Raw genomic sequence first — 20965 nt, forward strand, 5'->3', positions numbered from 1 at the left:
CGTCTTAGAAGCGAAACTCTTTCGTGCTATGCTTTCTTCCTTTTGTTGACGGCACCGTTAATCACCGATGTGGCTGTTCTTCAACATTCAAAAGCATTGCCTCCTCTTTCACGCATGCAATGCGTATCGTTTCCTTACTATTATTCTTTTTCTTCTTCTTCTTTTTCTTCTTTTTCTTCTTCTTCTTCTTCTTCTTTTTCCTCTTATTATTCATTTGAATATTCCTGCAATGCTTTTTTCGTTTCCTACAAGAACTTAAAATTTGCATAATCGTTTTTATGCGAGATATTTCTTTTCTTTCCTATATATGAATATATATATATATATATATATATATATATATATATATATATATATTTATTTATTTATCTTTATCATATATGACAGTAATACGACACAAAAGTAACATGTATTACTTTTGATAAAAAATAAAAAGAAAAGTAATCAATTTCATTTTCTTTTATTGACCCTTATGAAAAATCTCTCGAATGAAACAAGCGAAACTAATCAATGTAGGATATTTTTATTCATTCGGATTCAAGTTCATTCACTCGAGAATTAATTCTTTACTATCGTGAAACATGAAATCTTTTTGTTCTTTTTGCGAGTTAAAACGTCGAAAGGGATCCGAATGAAATAGAGAGAAATAGAGAGAGAGAGAAAGAGAAAGAGAGAAAGAGAAACAGAAACAGAGAGAGAAAGAGAGAGAGAGAGATAGAGAGTGAGCATGAGGGAGAGGGAGAAACAGGATGGTGGCGAGCAGGTGCATAAAGCAGTTCATATTTACGTGTATGGCGAGGTCGCGTGCCTCGTGGCATAATGCCAGATGGCATAGCTGTACATTCAACCCTACCGAGTCTGCTTCTTAGGTGCAAACCCCTTATACTACGAACAGGATAGAGAGATAGACAGAAGAGAAAATATCGAGGCGAGTACGTGTATCGTATATCTTTGATAAACGTCCATATCTCCACCCCTAAACGTTATCTTCTGAACACCTAATCTTCTCTTTTCGTGGGATTCAGGATATTATATATATATATATATATAACTGAGTTATATATAACTCTTAGGATATTATATATAACTTATATTTTAATAAACACCAATTGAATTATTTATATTTATATTCATTTTCATTGTTTCTATTCAGTTTAGGATCTCTTGCAAAATGAATTTTTTTTGTATTGATTTTCTCATCGAGTGAATCAACTTATTGCTTTATATCTAGATATTTTAAATAAGTAAATATATATATATATTTTTTTTATATATGCAATGATTTCTAATAAATAAAATATTTTTTATATACACGTATACGCACCGACAAATCTCGAGTTGGAGAAAAGCGTTGAACCATTTCATACAAAATAAAATTATTTAAATGAACATGTAAAGTAAAAATTTCTTATAAAACGATTCACATTTTCACAATGAAGAGTTTCAATTTCTAATTAATTTTTATATCTTCTGATTTCAGGTACGTTGACATAAACTATGGATCGAAGAGGAAATAATAAGTCAATACGAATCGTATCGTAAGTTTGAGAATATATCCAACAGATAAGTCCCTTTTATATATTTAGTCGATTGCATAAGAAACTAAAGTTAACAACTGATTCTTACGTGATGGTTATCAATCTCCGACTCTTTAAGTGCACGCGTCTCTATCCTCATTCGTTTTATCGGAGCCAACACGTTGTATTAATGCCACTCGTGAACTAACTCGACGAGAATAGGTAAAGTGTTTTAGATATGTTCGTGTTGGGAATAAAGTTGTTGAACGGTGATGATAGTGACATTGGTGATGGTAATATTATATATGGTGACGTTAGTGTTAGGGGAAAAAAATAAAGATAGAAGGAAAGAAAGTTGGAAAAAGATAAAAGAAAAAGAAAGAGAGAGAGAGAGAGAGAGAGAGAAAGAAAAAAAAGGAAAAATACGAGGAAAGGGTATACTTGTATTAGTTAAGAGGCAACGTGAGCTTGTGACGATACGCACGTGTTGCTGCCACAACGAAGTAGCGAGTGCATTTACTCGTCGGCCCAGGCCAGAGTTGCACGCGCCGACGTTCCTTCGGTACCTATATTTTGCCCATGGGGTCGTGCCTTTTTACTATTCTCGACGTTTCTTCTGTTTACTCACCGTCAATCTTACTTCTTCCCATTACCGCGTAATGTACCGGAAACAAAATCCTTGAAGTACTTTTGTCAAATAACGATTTGATCAACCTTCAAATGTCGAACCTTCAATGTTATAAAAAATCGAATTTCAACTCGATTTTTCTTCTCTTTTTTCTTTCTTTCTTCCTTTCTTTTTTTTCTCCCGTTGTTTTTTTTTTTTAATATTTAATATCTATTAAATATTGTCGCAATAGCTGTTGCATAGAGCGAAGATAAGGATGCATTTATTAAGTTAGATTGTTGGTTGTTAAATATTAAAAATATGTTTAATTAATATTGAATATTGAAAAGATTTAATTAATGTTAAATAATAAAAATATTTATGAAGTAAAACAACGTTAATTTGTACAGTAAATTTGTTCTTATCGTCGTTTATGATGCGTGACTATTAAGAATGAAGAATCATATCGAATATATTGATAATATTAATCGGACGTAATCGACTTTTTGATATTTCAATTTTAATTATCCAAATCGAAGTAAAATATTTCCCACGTGTACTTTTTCAATTGCGCGATTAATTTTGATAGTATTCGAAGTAATAAACAGGTAGAACATTTTCGCGAGATAAAGAGATCTTATGAGGAAAGAAGAAGAGTGATTCCAGAGAGTCTCGTTAAACGTTAAAAGCAACGCAGTTGGTATCGGTCTGAAAAGGGTGAACCGGACAACAGGCAGTAGCCTGAGGTGGTGGTTGGTTGGTCGGTTGGTTGGTTGGTGGGTGGGTGGATGGGTGGGTGAGTGGGTGGTTGCTCGTGGTAGTGGCCCGTAGGGTTTGATACAGCAATGTCTGGATGATGGTGGAACACGGTACGATCTCCATGTTCCCTGATTCCCAGGACTAATGTTCCCTAGGGCAAGATACTCCAGATATATATTCTCTCTTTCTCTCTCTTTCTTTCTCTATCTCTCTCTTATACATACATATATACGCATACGCACGTATACACTTTCTCCTTTTCTCGAAAATGTTTCGTTTCTTTCCTATTCCTTTTTCCTCGTGCAAATTCTTCCTCCCTTTTCTTTCTTTCTTTTCTGATTTCTTTCTTTTTTTTTTCTTTCTTTTTTTATCCTTTTTTTTTCTCCCTCCACTCTCGGGTGCCATAATAAAGCTTAGATCTTAGAGATAACGACTCTCTGCTTGCCATAAAGTGCTTTACATTAGTAGTAAAAGAAACGTTAATCACGAAGCCATCTGGTGTGAGAGGGTCTCTTTCTCCGCCCTATCGTCAACCGACCTTTATTACGCACCTCGACTTTATGTCCTTCCTAGAAGTACGAATTAACGTACTGGAATCGGTTACGCTACCGTGATTTAATTCGTTATGCTTCTGTAAACGCTTCCTGATTGTCCTTGTTGTCCTTACTGTTGCTGCATCGAAATAGAGTTATTCCGTCGTCGTATCTGTCTTTTTCTTTTTGTTATTTTTTTTTTCTTGATAGGAAAAAAAAAACAGTATGATAATCACATTGTTGTTGTTAGTATCTGTTTTGTTGTAGCAAACAAAAAAAAATATAAAAGGGAAGATAGAGAAACATAAGTTGTAGGAGAATTAAAAATAAAATTTGTTAAAATTATCGTGATCGAATAAAAAAAGAGTCAATCCTTTTCAATAACCATTAATTTCGAAAGACTTCTCAAGGGTTATCAAATGAAGCACGATTCGAGTAATAATAGTTGAAACGGTAGTTCCAAAAAGAAAGATGAAAGGCCATCCCACGAAATAATGTTTCGGTGCCAAGTGGTTTTAAAGTCGTCCGGTTTGTAAGAGTCACGTAATTTCTTGAGGAGAAAATAGTAAGCAGTAGTCTCTTTAAAAGGACTCGTTCCTTCTGGCCAGCCCTTTTCTCAGGACCCCGATATAAATTTTTCCGTCGACGTTCTTGGCGATGCTCCAAAGTTACTCTTTCTCTCTCTCTCTCTCTCTCTCTCTCTCTCTCTCTGTCTCTGTCTCTCTTGGAGAGAAAATGTTCGGAAATGGAAAAGAAAGAGAAAGAGTTAGAGTCACTGGTAGAAAAGCGATATTTTTGGTGATTAAGGAAGACCTGTAAAATGTACCTAAGAAAAAGAAAAAATAGCAAACGCGAAAGATAGAGACAGATCGATAGATAAATAGATAGATAGATAGATAGATAGAATGGGGTAAATTGAATTGCGGTTGGATTCCTCGTACGTTCTTTTCCGAATCGCTGTTTTCACCGTCGCGTCGTTGTCGTTAGCCAATCTTGAAAAAATATAACCGAAGTGCCGGCTGGTAACAAACCATCCCTTCGTTTCTCTTTTCTTTGCCCTTCGGCATCCAACCGCAATTCGCAAAACGAGTGAACACAAAGTACATACTACTAACCGATAAATATCGAAACACTTAGCTTCTGTTTGGATAGGGTTTTCTACTGCATTCGAGAAGAGAGAGAAAGAGAGGAAAGTTTCGTTTCGGTCGAATAGCTATTTTTCTCTTTTAGTTTCGACATCCTCTATTCGTCGTTGGTTCAGTGAGAAGAAAGCTTTTCTAGGATAGGGGAGAAGATCGATGAGAAATAGATAAAGAGAATAGGAGAAAAAGCTTGTAATAGTTTTTTCTTAGTATCAGTCGTCGATTACTCGTATTTGTTTCGTATACTATTCATACTTGTTTTATAATATCGTTTTTATTCGATCGTTGCAATCCTGTTAACAACGTTCAGTCTTAATCGAACCTTTGATCAAGATAAACGTATCGAATATCCAAAAGGTTTGGAAATTATTAATAATTTTATCCTTATCTTTCCAAGTCTTTATCCTATATATTTAATTATTTAATATAATCGAAAGGTGACGAAATAAATTTAATAGAAATATTAATGTTATAAATGACACCTAATCGATATAAAAATTGTAATTTTCTTTTTCTTTCGATTCTCTTCATTAATATAATTTATCAACTTTTAAGGATTCTTTTTATAGGTAAATCAATTTTATCTTTGGAACGATCCCCTTTATCATTCGGAGATCGCGTATCATATATAATTTTCGATCTAGAATGTCCTTCCTCGAGCATATTATCGAGAAGATTTATTTAGCTCTGTCATTGAAAGAAAAGAAGAATCACCTTTCGAAGTCCCTCTTATCACGCAGCTCGTTCGCGACTTTATCGTTAATCCCCGTGCTCCTCGTTATTTCATATTTTTTTAATTGCTTTCCAGTTTACCCGATTTTCTCATTACTCGTAGTTCTTGATCGGAAAGCCGTCGACGAGAACGAACTCATTAAGGAAAACATTCGATCGAGATTATCGCAATAGCTTTTCTTTTCTTTTTTTTTTTTATTTTATTCTCTCTTTCTGTCTCTCTCTCTTTCTCTCTCTCTCTCTCTCTCTCTCTCTCTCTCTCTCTCTCTCTCTCTCTCTCTCTCTCTCTCTCTCTCTCTCTCTCTCTCTCTCTTTCTCTGGCTTATAAGAGAAAAGGAAGATACTCGAGACTACGAGATAATTATAACTTCGACCCCGTTATCTGTCTATAGTATTTAATGTCTCATATATTTCGTTATAATTAATATATGTGTGAAAATTCTTTATTGACAATGATAATTATCCTTTAACGATTCGTATTATCTTTAAATTCGTCATTAATTATTTCACGATATTAAATGTTTATTATTAATCGAATCTTAAATCTATATTATCCTTATATTCGTTTGGATATTTCTGAGAATGTTTTAAGTAAGGACGATATGTTTAGATTTTATTGTAAATTGTCTAATTTAGAAGTTTATATATGCATTTATAATAAATATTATTAGTTATGTAAATATCATAGGTAGGAGAGAATTAACGAAAAAAGCTAGGAGTACATTTTTATTTCTTTTTTTTTTTGTTATTTTCTTTTTTCTTCTTTCTTTTTTTTTTTTTTTTCGTAGAAGCGTTCATAAAGCCACACTAACGACGTTTCGATTCGACTAACTTTACGTCGATTCCCCTTTTTCCTGCTTTACGCGTCACCATTAAGCGGCATTATGCGGCTTTCCCGTTTGAAGTGTTAATCAACTGGCGGTCGCCGCGTTATTTCTGACTGCGTAAACGAACTCTAAATAGGTGGAAATGTAAACAGCGTATCAGAACCGAAAGGGTTGCTTTTACTTTACCTTTTCACCACTCTTTTCGTTTCACTCGACGATTTTCATCCTTTTCTTCTTTTTTATTTCTTTTATATCTTTTTTTTTCCACATGTACAACGTCTCCTTTTTCTCGTTCTTTCGTAGATACGTTTAATCGTTTATTTTCTTAAGAAAAAAAAAAAAAAAAACAAGGAAAAAGAATCTAAAGAAAAATCATCTATTTCTTTCAAAAAATATTTTCTCAGTCCGCGATCGATTCCTTTGAAAAAAAAAAAAAAAAAAAAAAAAAGAAAGAAAGAAAGAAAAAAAAAAGAACAATCCTCGTGATTAATTCATAAGACCGATGACAAATTTTTCCCGTTAGAAAATCGGTTTGTTTTGCTCGATATATAATATCTAATATTTTATATAGATCAATGATTAGAAGAGTATGAGAATGAATCGAGCGAGAACGAATCCCAATGGAAAGGGAGAGTGAAAGGGCCGAAGATCAAAGGTTCATCGCACTACCCTTTTCGCAGGTGTATCCTAAAGGGCATCGCTACGTCGCACGTAATATGTCGACGTTGGGAAAAAAAAGAAGAGAATATATCGGAGAGCGAGGTGGATAGATAGATAGATAGATAGGTGGATAGAATGAGAGAGATAGGGTTAGAGATAGGGGTAGAGATAGATAGATAGAGAGGGAGAGAGAAAGAGGCGAGAATGTGGCGAGCCGCAGCTGATCCTGCGCACGAGCTTGCACGCCTACAGTAATGCAGTACCGTAATTACGTTATTCTCGACTGATTGGCTCGACTGTGCCGTCCGCGTTAACGTAATTATCAGAGAATCGATCACTTATTCCGACGTCCTGGCATTTCCAACTTTTGCTTTCCCGTTTCCGCAGACCGTGTTCGTTTCTCTCTCTTTCTCTCTTTCTCTTTTTCTCACTCTCTCTCTCTCTCTCTCTCTTTCTTTCTCTCTTTCTCTCTCATTTGCTTCCTTCCTTCCTTTCTCTCTCTCTCTCTCTCTCTCTCTCTCTCTCTCTCTCTCTCTCTTTTTCTTCTATACTCGCCTCTGATTCTGACTATCCGACGAAAAGTTTCCTCTGATTGGACGCCGGATGCAATTAAATCGGTGGGACGAACGAACGAACACGCGAATCCGCCGACCGAGGAAAGGAAAAGAGAGAAAGAGGAAAGATATTAGCTTTTTCTTTCACCAAACCAGACGGACGTTCGAACTTTCGTTCCGCGTAAATTAACATCTGCTAACGATCCGACAGATAACTCATGACAAATGTTTGTTTTAATTCCGCGAATATAACGCGCCGTTTAACTTTTGAATGAACTAGTTTCTTTGTGTTTCTACGAAAAACTCGTGACGACGTCTGTCATTAAAGGGAAGTATCTAGGTAATGTATAATCCTTTGATCCTTTTTTTTTCTTTTATTAATTTTTTATCTTTTTTTATTTTTTCTTATTCTTTACACTTCGTTATGACTCTTCGTTCGCGTCGAAATTATATTTGTTTACTTCGTTGACTCGCCTCCATGAGAAATTTTTTTCTTCGCGTTAATTAATTTACCTTCATTGCTACGATTATTTGTTATAATATTTTATTGGTTTTATGGAATTACACTACTCTCGGAAAGAGTCAAGGCTGTGTTCTAATCGATCAAACAGAATCTCTTATATCAAATATTTCTATATTGGCTGAAGTTGGATTAGTGTAGTTTCAGTTGCACTCGAAAGTTTTTCTTTTGGAAAAGTTGATTTTCCAACGAACTGACGCAGTTTTGAAGGAAAATAAGTAACAAAAATCGACGTGGAAATAGTATTGGACTTTGAAGCTTTTTTTTTTTCAAAAAAGAAGAGAAAAAATAAAAACGAAGAAGAAACTAATTTTTTAATCGAAAAAATTCTACGGCCCGGCCGAAGATAAATTTTGTTTGGAACATACAGTAAAAAATTCATTGAAATATGAATTCAGTCCGGTTAGAAAAATGTAGTTTCGCGAAAAACGTGTTTAAAGTTTAATAGTATTGCATGCAAATGACCGCACGCAACTCCTCGACAATAACCGTCGCAACTTCGTTAATAATTCGTGTTTCGATGTATGTAATAATTTATTTAGCGAGACATATTTTTCTTGATATTCGAGGAAATGCTTTAAGAAAACGCGACTGAAGAAGAAAACGATAAAAGAGGAGAAATAATAAAAAGAAGCAAAAAAAGAAAAAAGAAAAAAAAGAAAAATATGCAAATTTGTTGAAACCTTCACGGTGGTTTTACTTCTTAAGATTTGAAGATAAAGGGAAGGGGGATGATAACTCTCGTTGAAGAATTTATTTAGGATCGTGACACGGTCTTTTCTTTTATTTCTCGAGCTTTCTCTTCTCTTCCCCTATATTCGATGGGATTTTATCAAGGTGTACCTACTTCGTTGGATACGAAAGCTCGATCTCTCGATGAACAGAAAGACAGAAAGAGAGAAAAATAGAAAGAGAGGAAAATAGAAAGAGAAAAAGAGAAAGAGAAAAAGAGAAAGAGAGAAAGAGAGAACTGTGAATGGGGTTCCAACGTTTTCGAGCTGGCGGAACCATCTCATTTGCATAATGCTGTTGGTACTGCTTGGGTGGAACTGGTCGAGGATATACCAGTTCTCGAGGGGAAGAACGGGAGAAGGGATGCTGCACTTTACGCGAAAGTGAAACGACGAGAGAAGAGAAGGTCTCTTCGAGGAGGAAGAAAACTTTCCTCTCGCGTTTCGATGTGCTGACAGAGACGTGTCTCTCTCTCTCTCTCTCTCTCTCTCTCTCTCTCTCTCTCTCTCTCTCTCTCTTTCTCTTTCTGTGTATCTCTCTTTCTCTTGAAAGTGAATTTACTTTTGTGAAGCGACGAGTCGTTTTCTTCGTAAACGAACAACGAAGAAAATCCGTTGAGTTTCGGATAATCCATGAATTTAGAGGTAATTTTGATATACTTTATTTTTTTCTTTTTTTTTTCTTTACTTTTCTTCTTCTCGTCTGCTTCTTTTTTTTCCTTTTTTTTTTTTTTTATTTAAGGAAAAATTAAATGACTTTTATAATCGTATTAAGCTGGCGAAGAAATACGTATAGAATTAAGAATAGAAATTTAAAATCGAAGTAAGAATGAAGATGAATATTTTTGTTAAGTTAAAACTAGATATCTTATTTTAATCAGTAATAGATTAAACTCCAATTATTTCTCTTACTTCTTTAATCAAAAAAAAGAAAAAAAAAAGAAAATTATTCCGAGCGTTAATCCAATTTCCAAAAGATCAAAATATATTATTTGATATCTTCTGAGGAATAAAAAGAAGAAAAAGAAAAAAAAAAGAAAGAATGAAAAATTGCGATATAATATAATCGAAGATATTGATTTCCTTCAGATGAAAGCAACTTAAGAGCATATTCGATCAAAGAATTGATCAGAAATATTTTGATAATTGATATACACACACACACACACACACACACACACACACACACACACACACACATATATATATATATTTGATATTTTTTGAGAAGTGAAAAAAAAAAGTAAAAGGAAAGTAAAAAAAGAAGAATGCAAAATTACGATATAATGAAATCGAAGACGATTGATTTCTTTTGAATGAAAGAAACTTAAGAGCATATTCGATCAAAGAATTTGTCAGAAATATTTGGCCTGTATAACGTGTCACGAAAAAGGGGGAGGAATGGGGAGGAACGGGGGAGGGTATTTTCACGATGGTTGATTGTGCGTTGGTGATGGCGCGAGTCGTGGCAGGGTAGCCGGACTTTGAATGACGGGCACGTCCCTGCAATATGCATAACCGAGACTCGAACATGGGAAACCTCTTTGTGAGGCGCGACCGGCCCACTAAATCATTCATTGCTTTGGATCGTCTCGAATGACTAATTAACGTTGGTGCAGATTGCTTTGTCGAGACATTCCCGCTTATCAAATTAACGAGCTTCCCGAAATAGTTTACGATGAATTAATCTTCTCTATGGTGTATGAGAAGAGAAGGAAATAGAAGTAGAGAAAACGGATACGACGTTGTATGAAGATGAAAACGACATGAAATCGCAATGGCGATCATTTTGATCGTAATTCACAATTTTAGATTTTAGATTGGCACGACGAGTTTTAAAGAAAGCTATTAGAAATGAATGATCGCAGATGTATATCAATAAATTCGATTTACGTCAGGATTATTACATTTTTCATAAGTTTTTCACGTATCTCGAATTTATTGCTCGAAAGTACTTTCGTTTTATTTTATAGTATTGGTAGTTAATATTAGTATAGTCGATTTCAGAAAAGAGGGAGAAAAAGAGAATTTTCTTTCTAACATATAAATATTAGGAATATTTGTGTGTATTTGAAAACGTGACAATCAATCGAAACGGTAATATCTCTTGAAATATAAAAGTAATGATCCCCGAATTCGATGTTGACGACGAGCTATACTTGATTCTTTATTCGCATAAATATTGCTTGTTTTATTACGCGTGATCGATATTAAAATGACGAATTGAAAAGCATGCTTCTCTTTTCCAATATTCAAAGCAATTTCTTATTCGTTCGTCTAATTGTAGACGTTTTGCATATTCGATATATAGATAAATTTGAAAGATATTATATTTCGATTCGATCAAAATATAATATAAATAGGATAATGTGAATAGGCATATATAATAGGATAATATAAATAGGCAAACTGAAAGATGAGTATTGTCAAGCGTGAAACTGACTGGCGTACTATTATTGACAATTTTAATTAAATAATTTCAATTAGAATAGCTACAATGAATATTTGTTATTTATAGTGCTCGTACGAAATTATTTTTTTTCTTTTATTTTTTGGTTCAGAAATAATTTGTATATTTTATTAAAATGTAACTATATATAGTATACGTGTGTGTATATATATATATATATATTATTCGCACAATATGGATACACGTCGCACGTTCACACATTGTGAATAATTTAAAATCAGAATTTATGATATCTTCTTGTTATTTACAGTTAAATGTATTTTGTAGTTTTTATTTTTTAGAAAAAAAAAAATGTTTTATTGAAAGATAAGTATAGATAAATGCATGAAAAAGACTGTATATATACATATATTTCTCACTATCGTTTTTCAGAGCTTATCAAACCGATTATATCTATTTCGATATATTAGACAGATATATTTTTGTTATTTATAGTTAAACGTACTATTGCATTTTTTATTTTTTAGAAAAAAGAAATATATTTTATTGAAAAATAAGTATAGACAAATGTATAAAAAAGATTGTACATATATATATTCCTCCCTATCGTTTCTCAGAGCTCATCAATCCGATTATATCCATTTAGATACATTAGACCGTATATACGAGTTCATCCGTATAAAAGACTCGTCGTTTTCATGAGAGATTCTAGTCGTTTAACGTTCTTCCTCGGTTCCTGAAGAGGACCGAGACGATGAAGATGATCTTAGGAATAAACGACGTCAGGAGTTTGTCCTCGAGCAAGAGCCTTTCAGAACGATCGAACTATTTGAATTAACGGCTATCCGAAAAGGGGTGCTCGTGCTTTTTATCGCAAGCGATAGGAGAAAGTAGCCGACGCCCCTGGATATATAAGGCGAAGGCTATAAACCAGGAGTTGCGAACAAATCAATGTGAGTGCCTCTCCGTTCAAAGGGGATGGACATAGAAGAAGAAAAGAGAAAGTGACATACAGAGAGAGAGAGAGAGAGAGAGAGAGAGAGAGAGGGAGAGAGAGAGACATGAATTGAAGAGAGAAAAGAGAGTCACTCGTTTACTTTAACGATTCCATACGAGGACATTGAACGTGGAAAAACTGCTCGACTGGAATCTATCAATCCGTCCGTCAATAAACGTTTTCCTATCTATTTGAGAGAGAAAGAGAAAGAGAGAGAGAGAGAGAGAGAGAGAAAGAGAGAGAAATCTCTTTTAGAAAAGGAGAGAAATAGAGAGAGAAAAAAGTTTCACCTTGCTTCTACACTTTTTTTTCATCCCCGAATAGAAAAGTAAAATGTTGGAAAAACTGCCTGGAAGAGATGATGCTGAAGGACGAGAAAAGAAAAGAAGAAGAAGAAGAAGTAGAAGAAGAAGAAGAAGAAGAAGAAGAAGAGGAAGAAGAAAAGGAAGGAGGGGAAAAAACTGTACAAAAAAGAGAAATCCTACGGAAAAATGCTGAAAGAAGGCCACTGCGTTTGACAGGACGGCCGGTTGGTGGTGTCGACTAACGGAATGCCACGAATTGAAAGACTCGTACGTTCTACGAGAAAATAAGAAAGAGAGAGAGAGAGGAAGAGAAAGTGAATTCCCAGTTACGAGTTTGAGTCTCAAGTGAGAGAGAAAGAGATAAAGAGAGAGAGGGAGAGAGAGAGAGAGAGAGAAATGAACTTGCAAGTTCATACGAATGTGTACCTAGAAAACATGCACAAACACATATATGTAAAAGAAGGAGGAAGGGAACTGGAAAAGGAAAGTACAAAGCAACAGAGAGAAAAGGGTACCGAAACGCGTTCGATACCTGAAAACTTTGCAATTTGATCGAGAAACGCCATTGCTGCAACGACAGCAAACTCTCGACTAGGAATAAATCGAACTCCTGGTAGGGTCCAAGTGGATGACGAGAACGAGGTAGGAGACGTTTCGGGAATGTAATCAGGAAGGATGGGTTAAAAGCGATTCTGTCTGTAAAGAGAGAGAGAGAGAGAGAGAGAGAGAGAGAGAGAATACGTCGAAGGGAAAGGGACCTTTTGAAAGGACGGAGGACAGTGCTCTGCAGCTAAAAAGCGCAGATCTGTTTTTTTTTGATTCGGGTCAAAAAGAAAGAATAAAAAAGAAACGAAAGAAAAATCTCGAGATCGACCTCGAATAAAATACCCTCCCTTATCTTTTCGGACGCAAGTGGTTATTGGAATGTAAAGTTTAAGAGAAAGTTATCGCAAATGAGAAACAAAAAGAGAGGGAGAGAGAAAGAGAGATCAAGAGAGATAGAGAAAGATAGAAGTAAATTGATATCTACGTAGATAGAAAGAGAAAGAAGAGAAAGACACAGTTTGCTGGAAGATATAGCCAGAAGGCAGGCGTGCCTCTGGTCTAAAAGGACAGAACGTCTTGTAAGCTGGAATAGAGGGATGGAAAGGTAGAGAGGTTAGGGGTAGGAAGGAAGGTCGATGTTAGGTAGATGGGGTTTATGAGCAACCAGGGGGCACGACAAGTCGGTTTATCGGCTCTCGCTTGGTCTCGTCGCTCTCGAGACCATCGAACGAATAGTCGTTTAGACCAGCCGGCGTATTGTCCAGCTAGACATCACGGAAATTCGGACTATCGCCCTCCGGCTCTTTCTCGTCTTTCTCTTTCTCTCCTTTCTCCTCTCTCTCTCTCTCTCTCTCTCTCTCTCTTCTTCTTCTCTCTCTCTCTCTTCTTCTCTCTCTTTTCTTTTCTTTTCTTTTCTTTTCTTTTCTTTTCTTTTCTTTTCTTTTCGTCTCTTCTCTCATTTTGTGCCGCTTGCTTCTGTCGATCGCAAGTAACGCATGCTGTTTCCTCCTACGTACGTCCTTGACTCATGCATTTTTTATACACGATCTTCCCTTCCTCTCAGAGTCAGTTTACCTCTATCCTCTCTCGAGGATCAACCTTTCGTTCTCGCTTTCAGCACGTGTTGGCTTCCCGAAAACGTACGTGATCGAGCTCTTCAAAGAGTTCTCGACACCTTTTTTTCGGATCGCTTTCATGCTTTACTATGTCGATCTTGTCCGACCTACCGTTTAGCTAAATCGATTTCAACGCTTTTATGTTGTCCTTTACGTTCTATCCTTGTAACTTAATATTTTCCTTCGAGAGACATATCTAACGTATCCAACGTTAAATCATTATCTATCGATTATTATAAATAATTTCGTTTTTCGTTATTTAGTCGGGGAGATAACATGTGCGAATTGACATTTAATTAGCCGACCATTGTTTCTCCGTTCGACGTCAAATTATTTGCAATACGAAAGATCTATAATGATCTTTAGAAGGTTGAAAGTTCGCGGTTGAAAAATAATATCTCGCTAATTAACTTTAATAATGTGGTTTCACCGATATGTATAATATAAAATAAAATACAATATATTATACATATATATATATACACACACACACACACACACCTATATACACACAGAATATATTAGTCTACATATATATAATCTACATACATATATATGTATATATACATATTTAGTATAGACGGTCTCTAGTTTAAGTAAGCCGAAATTCAGACTCCTCCTCCTTACCTCCATTCATCGTTCTTCAACGACTCTTACGGTGGCTGTCGTCTTTCCATGGAAACTCACAGAATCTTTTGATATTTTCCGAAAGGCTAACGACCCGAAGAAAGTGAGTGGAGGCCATTGAAATCTCCAACGGCGGAACGTTAGCAAGCCGTCCGCCGTTATTTGCGACGCGCCAGAAGCTTCTTACTTTCGTTTATTTGCGCTGCTCCTGGCCTTGCCGCAATTTTTCATGCGTCGGAGATTTCGTGGAAACGGTTATTAAGGATGAACACTAACTTCTACGATGTTCGAGCAACTCGTTCTATCTCGCGAAACGCGAAAAAAAGAAAATGAAGGACCGTGTATTAACGAAGTCTGTGAAAGTCGAAAGACAAATTTCGTCGTCAGGAAACAAATTTTACTTCGAGTGGAATCTATTTATTTATATATTTCCGTCTTTTTTTTTTTTTTTTATCTAATTAGTAACGTCACTATATTTTATTTTATGCGCACGTAAGATATATTACGAGTGCTGATAGAAAAATTTCTAATGTATAATCATAATGTTATAAATATGTATATATATGTATGTATGTATACAGTTGATTGATATTCTTGTAAGATATTGTAAATTTCATAATCGTCTCTATATCGAATCAATAGAAACTCGTCGTTGGTTAAATCATATCTGAAAAATATAATAATCAAACGTATATGAATAATCATATACATATATATTTACAATTGTAGGTATACGCGTGACTATATAACATACAATTATAACATCGTATATAGATGTACGATATCAAGCATGCACTCTTGATATTCTTACGAGATGTTGTAGATGCTTCCATTAATTTTTTGAAAAAAAAAAAAAGAAAAAAGAAAAAGAAATGGTAGAAACTTTACGTGTATATCGTATACTGTATGAAACGTTCATTTCTTAGAAATTCTAATCCGACGATGGTTGGAATATTTCTGCTTGATGAAAGAAAGAGGAAAAGAGAGAGAGAGAGAGAAATAGAGATAGAGATAGAGATAGAGAGAGAGAGAGAGAGAGAGAGAGAGAGAGAAAGAAAGAGTGAACGCTTTGAATACGTAGAAAGATAGGACTTACGTGAGAATCCTATGGTGCTTTTAAACCTGTGTGCGACACGTTCTCTCACTGTCTCTCTTTCTCTCTTTCTATTTCCTCTCTCGGTCGAATTTAACTAACCCTTTTTGGTAGATCTCTCCCAGCTAGCATGCAAAGTAAAATTATCATTTGGCCGCGTTCCTCTTGAAGCACGTATCCCTGCTTAGTTTGTCGGGAGACAATTTACGAGACTTTCCACAGGCTTCGGCCTTAATCCGCTCGCTCGTACGCTTTTCGCGGGACAGTCGCGTCATAACCCTAGGAACGTCGCGACGCTTGTACTTAGATATACGTGTATTTATATATATATATATATATATATATATATATATATGTATATATATGATCTACATTTGCAATGGGACATGTATATCTAGGATTAATCCGAGAGAACTGAGAAGAATCGGCTGATGCATGCGAAGGCTCAAAAGACACTTGTCTGAGAGATATAGTCATTCGAGACTCATTTATTTATTTATTCTTTTTCTCTTGGCAAGGATAAGAGATAAATAATAGAAGAGAATAGAGAATACAAAAATCGTGATTTATTCGTCGACAGACGAAATTTTTGGGTTACTCTAAATTTTAGATGCAACGTGAATTGCGAAATTAGAATTTATTAAGATAAGTTTAACGTACGTTCAGTTTTTTTTTTTTTCTTTTTATAAAAATTTCGTAATCAAAAGAAATTATGATAATGTAATCTTGCTGTTCTTAATCTTCCTTTAAAATATCTATTTGATTTTTATATATCTAAATAAATAAAACAGGAGAAAGGGAAAGAGAAAGAGAAAGAAAATAGCTATAACGATATTTTTTAATTTTCCATAAAAATTGTCTACGATATTAATCGTATGTTGGAGGGTCAAAACGTGATCGCGGATACAAAAATGAAAAAAGAAAAAAAAAACAAACGAATAGAAATAAAATACAAAAGAGAAACCTGTTTACATTATATTTAGTCTAAATCGTCGTACGCGTGCGATAACGGTAAAATCATTTTAGAAGGCGCAACATATATTTTTTTTATTCCCTCCAGATCAGATTTATGTCGGACTGGGTTGCGTGAAAAATGAGAGTCTCGATTGAACGGCACGAGTGTTCGCGATTAAAAAGCGAGACAAAAAAGAGAGAGAGAGAGAGAGGGAGTGACAGAAATTGTTTTGTCGAGAATGCTCGCTGGCGATACGTAGCTAACGCGAAGTTCGATGTTCGAACGAAGCTACCAACAGGGAAGGTACATCGCTTTGGTAATACAATTTTGTGAACTAGAGAGTGAGAGAGAAGGGACTGACTGCTGGGATTCCGTAGGCCGAACATTTTTCGAGAGTGCCACTCGAGAGGATCGAGTCCCCTTTATTAAGTGTAGCCAAGAGGGAAAAAGATGGCAACGAACGCGCGTTGCCAAAATTTCCACCAATTTTTCATCCCCTTTTTCGCAGGAGGCTAGTAGCACGATGGTGTGGACACGGACCGACCGATATTTCGACCTTTTTCTATCTATCTATCTCTTTTTCTCTTTCTCTCTCTCTCTCTATTTCGCTCTCTTTTTCTCGCTCGTTTCTTTCTCATGTAAAGTCACAACGCGTTCCATAGACATTTAAGTTACTCCGCGAAAGAGGTCGAGTAATAAATGGGTCGGAGGTGCGGACGAGCACCTACTTTTCAATTCGAGGGTCTCTAAGAGTCAATAAGTGTCGGCGGATGATGTACAATCTCGTGTCGAAAGTAATAAGGCCTCCTGAAAATTCGCCTCTCGTCTTTCTCAGCGAAATCTTTTTTCTTCGTTTTTTCTTCTTTTTTTTTTTCTTTTTTTCCTTCTCTCTCTCTTTCCTTTTTCCTTATTACTTATACTTACGAAGAAAGATGATTTATTAGGAAAAAAAGTAAAAAGAAACAAAAGAGAAAAGAAAAGAAACTGGAGAACCGATCGATATTATTGTATGAAAAATATTTTATTTATCATAGAAGAAGATCGTATCGTGAAATAATAAATAAATAAAATATGAATTTCAAAAATATGCATCGTCAAGTCGCAAATTGAAAATCTAATCTCTAATCGTATCGTAATTTAAATGATAGTTAAAAGATCGATCGTTGAGGAGAGGAGAGAAACATTTATCACGATCGAGATTTGGCAAGATCTCAAGTTTAGGTGTAGGAGACGTTGCAACAACGACGCACAATAAAGCGATGCTTAAATTAGGCAGAGGGTGGATGCCAGAGTTTTAATATAAATTCATATTCCCCGTTACCATGAATTATTCAAGGTGTAATTTGAGAAAAACAAATGGCAAGGATAGGCTTCGCGTATACGAGCGAGAAATAGGCTCGTAGAACGTGCCAAGGACGTAAAGAGTATTTACGAAGATTTAAAGATTATTTAAAATTATTATAAAATTATTTTTAAATTATTTAAATATTCTCAAATTCTTATGAACGAGATTACATTTAAGACGAGGTAAAGCTTCGCGAATTTTAATTATTACAAATTTGCTTGTTGTCGGAATCGTTAGAATTATCAAATTTTCACGAGTATAGAGGAAAGGACTAAAGAGGAAAGAAAAAAAGAAAAAAGGATCTTGAGTGACCGATGGTAAATCCCAGGTGTCGAGGGTGAAATTACTTCCGTACTTCCGGCTAGTTCTTATATACACCGATCGCATCAGCTGGTCGACGGGTAAAAGACGTCGGACTTGTTGGTGGATCGCGAGGGTTGAACTCGACTAAATTGCATTCCGAAGTACTCTTACATATACATCGTTTCTGTCTGAAACACGGAAGTGCACTTTCGTTGCTTACAACTCCGCGAGGTATCCAAGAGAAGGTTATTTTTTATTTACGTTTATTGCACGTTCATGAACGTCTTTTCTTCGGTCTCGAATATGTTTTCACAAGACGGACACATTGAAAGGGCGGAGAAAGGATCAAAGGTTTACTACATTTTCAACCAAAAAAAAAAAAAAAAAAAAAAAGAAACAGAAAAGAAAAGGAGATCATTTTTTATAAACATCGCTTTTCTCTTTCTTTTTATTCTTCAACAAATAAATACATATTCAATTTGTTTGATAAAATTTGAGGTGAAAGTAACGAAAATAAATTAGGATTTTGCATATAATTATTATAAAAATTTATTTATATAGGAAATTCTTATAGAAACTTCTTATTAATTAATTAATAATAATACATATTTATTAATACATTAATATTTATATTTATTGATATATTCATGCTCATATAACTATACCGTAAAATCGATCTCAAGTTTTTTAAAGAAGGAATATCTAAACGTTTTTTAAAGTAGTAATAGTAGTAGTAGTACTAGTAGTAGTAGTAACTGTGAGAGATTTGAGATATCGATGCAACGCTATAATGTCAACGTCCGGAACACTGGCAGTTTAACGAGACAGTTGCTTCGGAGTTGATCTATGTATAGATATTTTTCTCATCACCGTTCGAGTTCTTCCAACTTACGATTTAGGGGTAGGCATAGACATCGAAAGATACTGAACGGTATCCCAACGAATCAGATGCTCTCAGAACATCTTTCCATGCAACATGGGGTGGACGCAAACTAGTATCGGGACGAGCTCGGGTTGGAGAGCATATTTTTCTTGAAATTTGTCGTGGCTATCTTCTCAAAGGGATCTACCCTCGCGTATAATTTCTGGCTGGAGGAACTACTACTGCAAATCTTGACTCTTCTATCTCCTTTGCCTTTGCTATAGCTTTCTCTCTCTTTATCTCTCTCTCTCTCTCTTTCTCTCTTTCTCTCGTTTAGTCACTACTTTATCCTGATATAAACGTTTAAGGTTGGAACATTTACGCGAGAAGATGGGGCTGGATTTATACGCCCACGGAACACGGCCAGTAGTAGTCCGGGAAATGGATTTTCTATAATGAAGATTATCTCTCTCTTTCTTTCTCTCTCTATTCGTTTGTGAGATAAAGAGAAACGAATAGAGATAGATACTACTCTAAACGTTTGTGCAAATGATTAAAAAAGAAAAGAAAACTCGAGTCCGAAAATATTTTTCACATCCTTTTCTTTGCTTTTCGAATCAAGTGAAAGAAATATATCTACGTGAAGAAAGAAGGAAATGGAAAGAAAAAAGAACGTATATTCGACATCGTCTTTGTTAGTTAGATCATATTTCTAAGGGTCACGTTCTAGAGATTTAGACGTGTACGCGTAGGGACAGGGAAAATTATTGTAGGATAATCCGACACTCCTGCGAGCCTGCAAATCGTTAAATCCGTCTTAAACATCTGCGACAATCGGCTGTGCGTTTACATCACCGGCCACCATCACCACTACCACCACCATCGTCACTACCACTATTACCACCACCGGTATGCTATCCCCATCGCGTACGTGAAATCAGGAAGATTTGTGAGCAACGAAGGGTAGGTGCTTCGCACCCTGCACGCATCTAAAGATTTCTCACCGTAAGAGGGAATGAGAGAAAGAGAGACAGAGAGAAACAGAGAGAGGGAGACAGAGAGTAAAGGAAGACGCCTTACGTAGCCTAGTCCAAAGTTGCCAACCCGATTTAGGGGTGAATTTCGTGCGATAGACGACATTGTGCCGCTTGTCACGAGGGATTCTCGTGTTATGTCTCCCGAGTTTCCATGCCTATAGACACTTCTAATTTAAGGCGCACGAGTCACCCTTATACTTTATCGTAATTTATATACGCGACATTAAGCGCTCGCGTGACGACTTTTCGACGAATTCTTCCGATGCTTTTTCTGTTTTTTTTTTTTTTTTCTTTTTCTTTTTATATCCTTCTGCTTCTTGATTTTTCTCTTCATCTCAATTTTCTCTTCTTATTTTCTATTGTTATTCTTTGATCGAAGATGATATCGAAAGAACGATACGATCGTTCTATTTGTCGTTCAAGTGAAAAAATATATATTCGTTATTATTTATCTGTCTATTTGTAATATATGTTTTTCGTGCGTTAACTGATTAATTAATCGCAGTGTCAGTCTGTTAATGTATCTATGTATAATGACAACTTTTAACAAGCTTGATAATTATAATGATAAAAGGAAAGAAATAACAAACATAAATTAATATACGTATATTTGAGGTAACTTAGTTAATTAGTTAGTCAAGTATAATACTGCAACGATAATTGCAATCTTTATCGATAAATTCAAATGACAAAAAGATAATACTTTTTTATTATTCGTAAACATATTTATTCTTATTCTTTCTTTTTCTCATAATTAAAAAATTATGTCAGTAACTGAATGCAATTTA

The 20965-nt window shown here is 35.2% G+C and overlaps 1 protein-coding gene across 5 annotated transcripts in view; it reads left to right on the forward strand.

Annotated features, from left to right (window-relative positions):
• Positions 1–20965, forward strand: part of LOC122628980 (kinesin-like protein CG14535) — a 255776-nt gene that overhangs the window by 163383 nt on the left and 71428 nt on the right. The window contains exon 1 of one of the 5 annotated variants that reach the window (XM_043811933.1): positions 7353–7671. The exons of the other annotated variants lie outside the window; for them this stretch is intronic. The gene's annotated coding sequence lies outside the window, so the exon portion shown is untranslated. Of the gene's footprint in view, positions 1–7352; positions 7672–20965 lie in introns of those variants that run through there. 5 annotated transcript variants of the gene reach the window in all.

The sequence above is a fragment of the Vespula pensylvanica genome, chromosome 4 (genome assembly GCF_014466175.1).
Source record: "Vespula pensylvanica isolate Volc-1 chromosome 4, ASM1446617v1, whole genome shotgun sequence".
NCBI classification, from domain to species: domain Eukaryota; kingdom Metazoa; phylum Arthropoda; class Insecta; order Hymenoptera; family Vespidae; genus Vespula; species Vespula pensylvanica.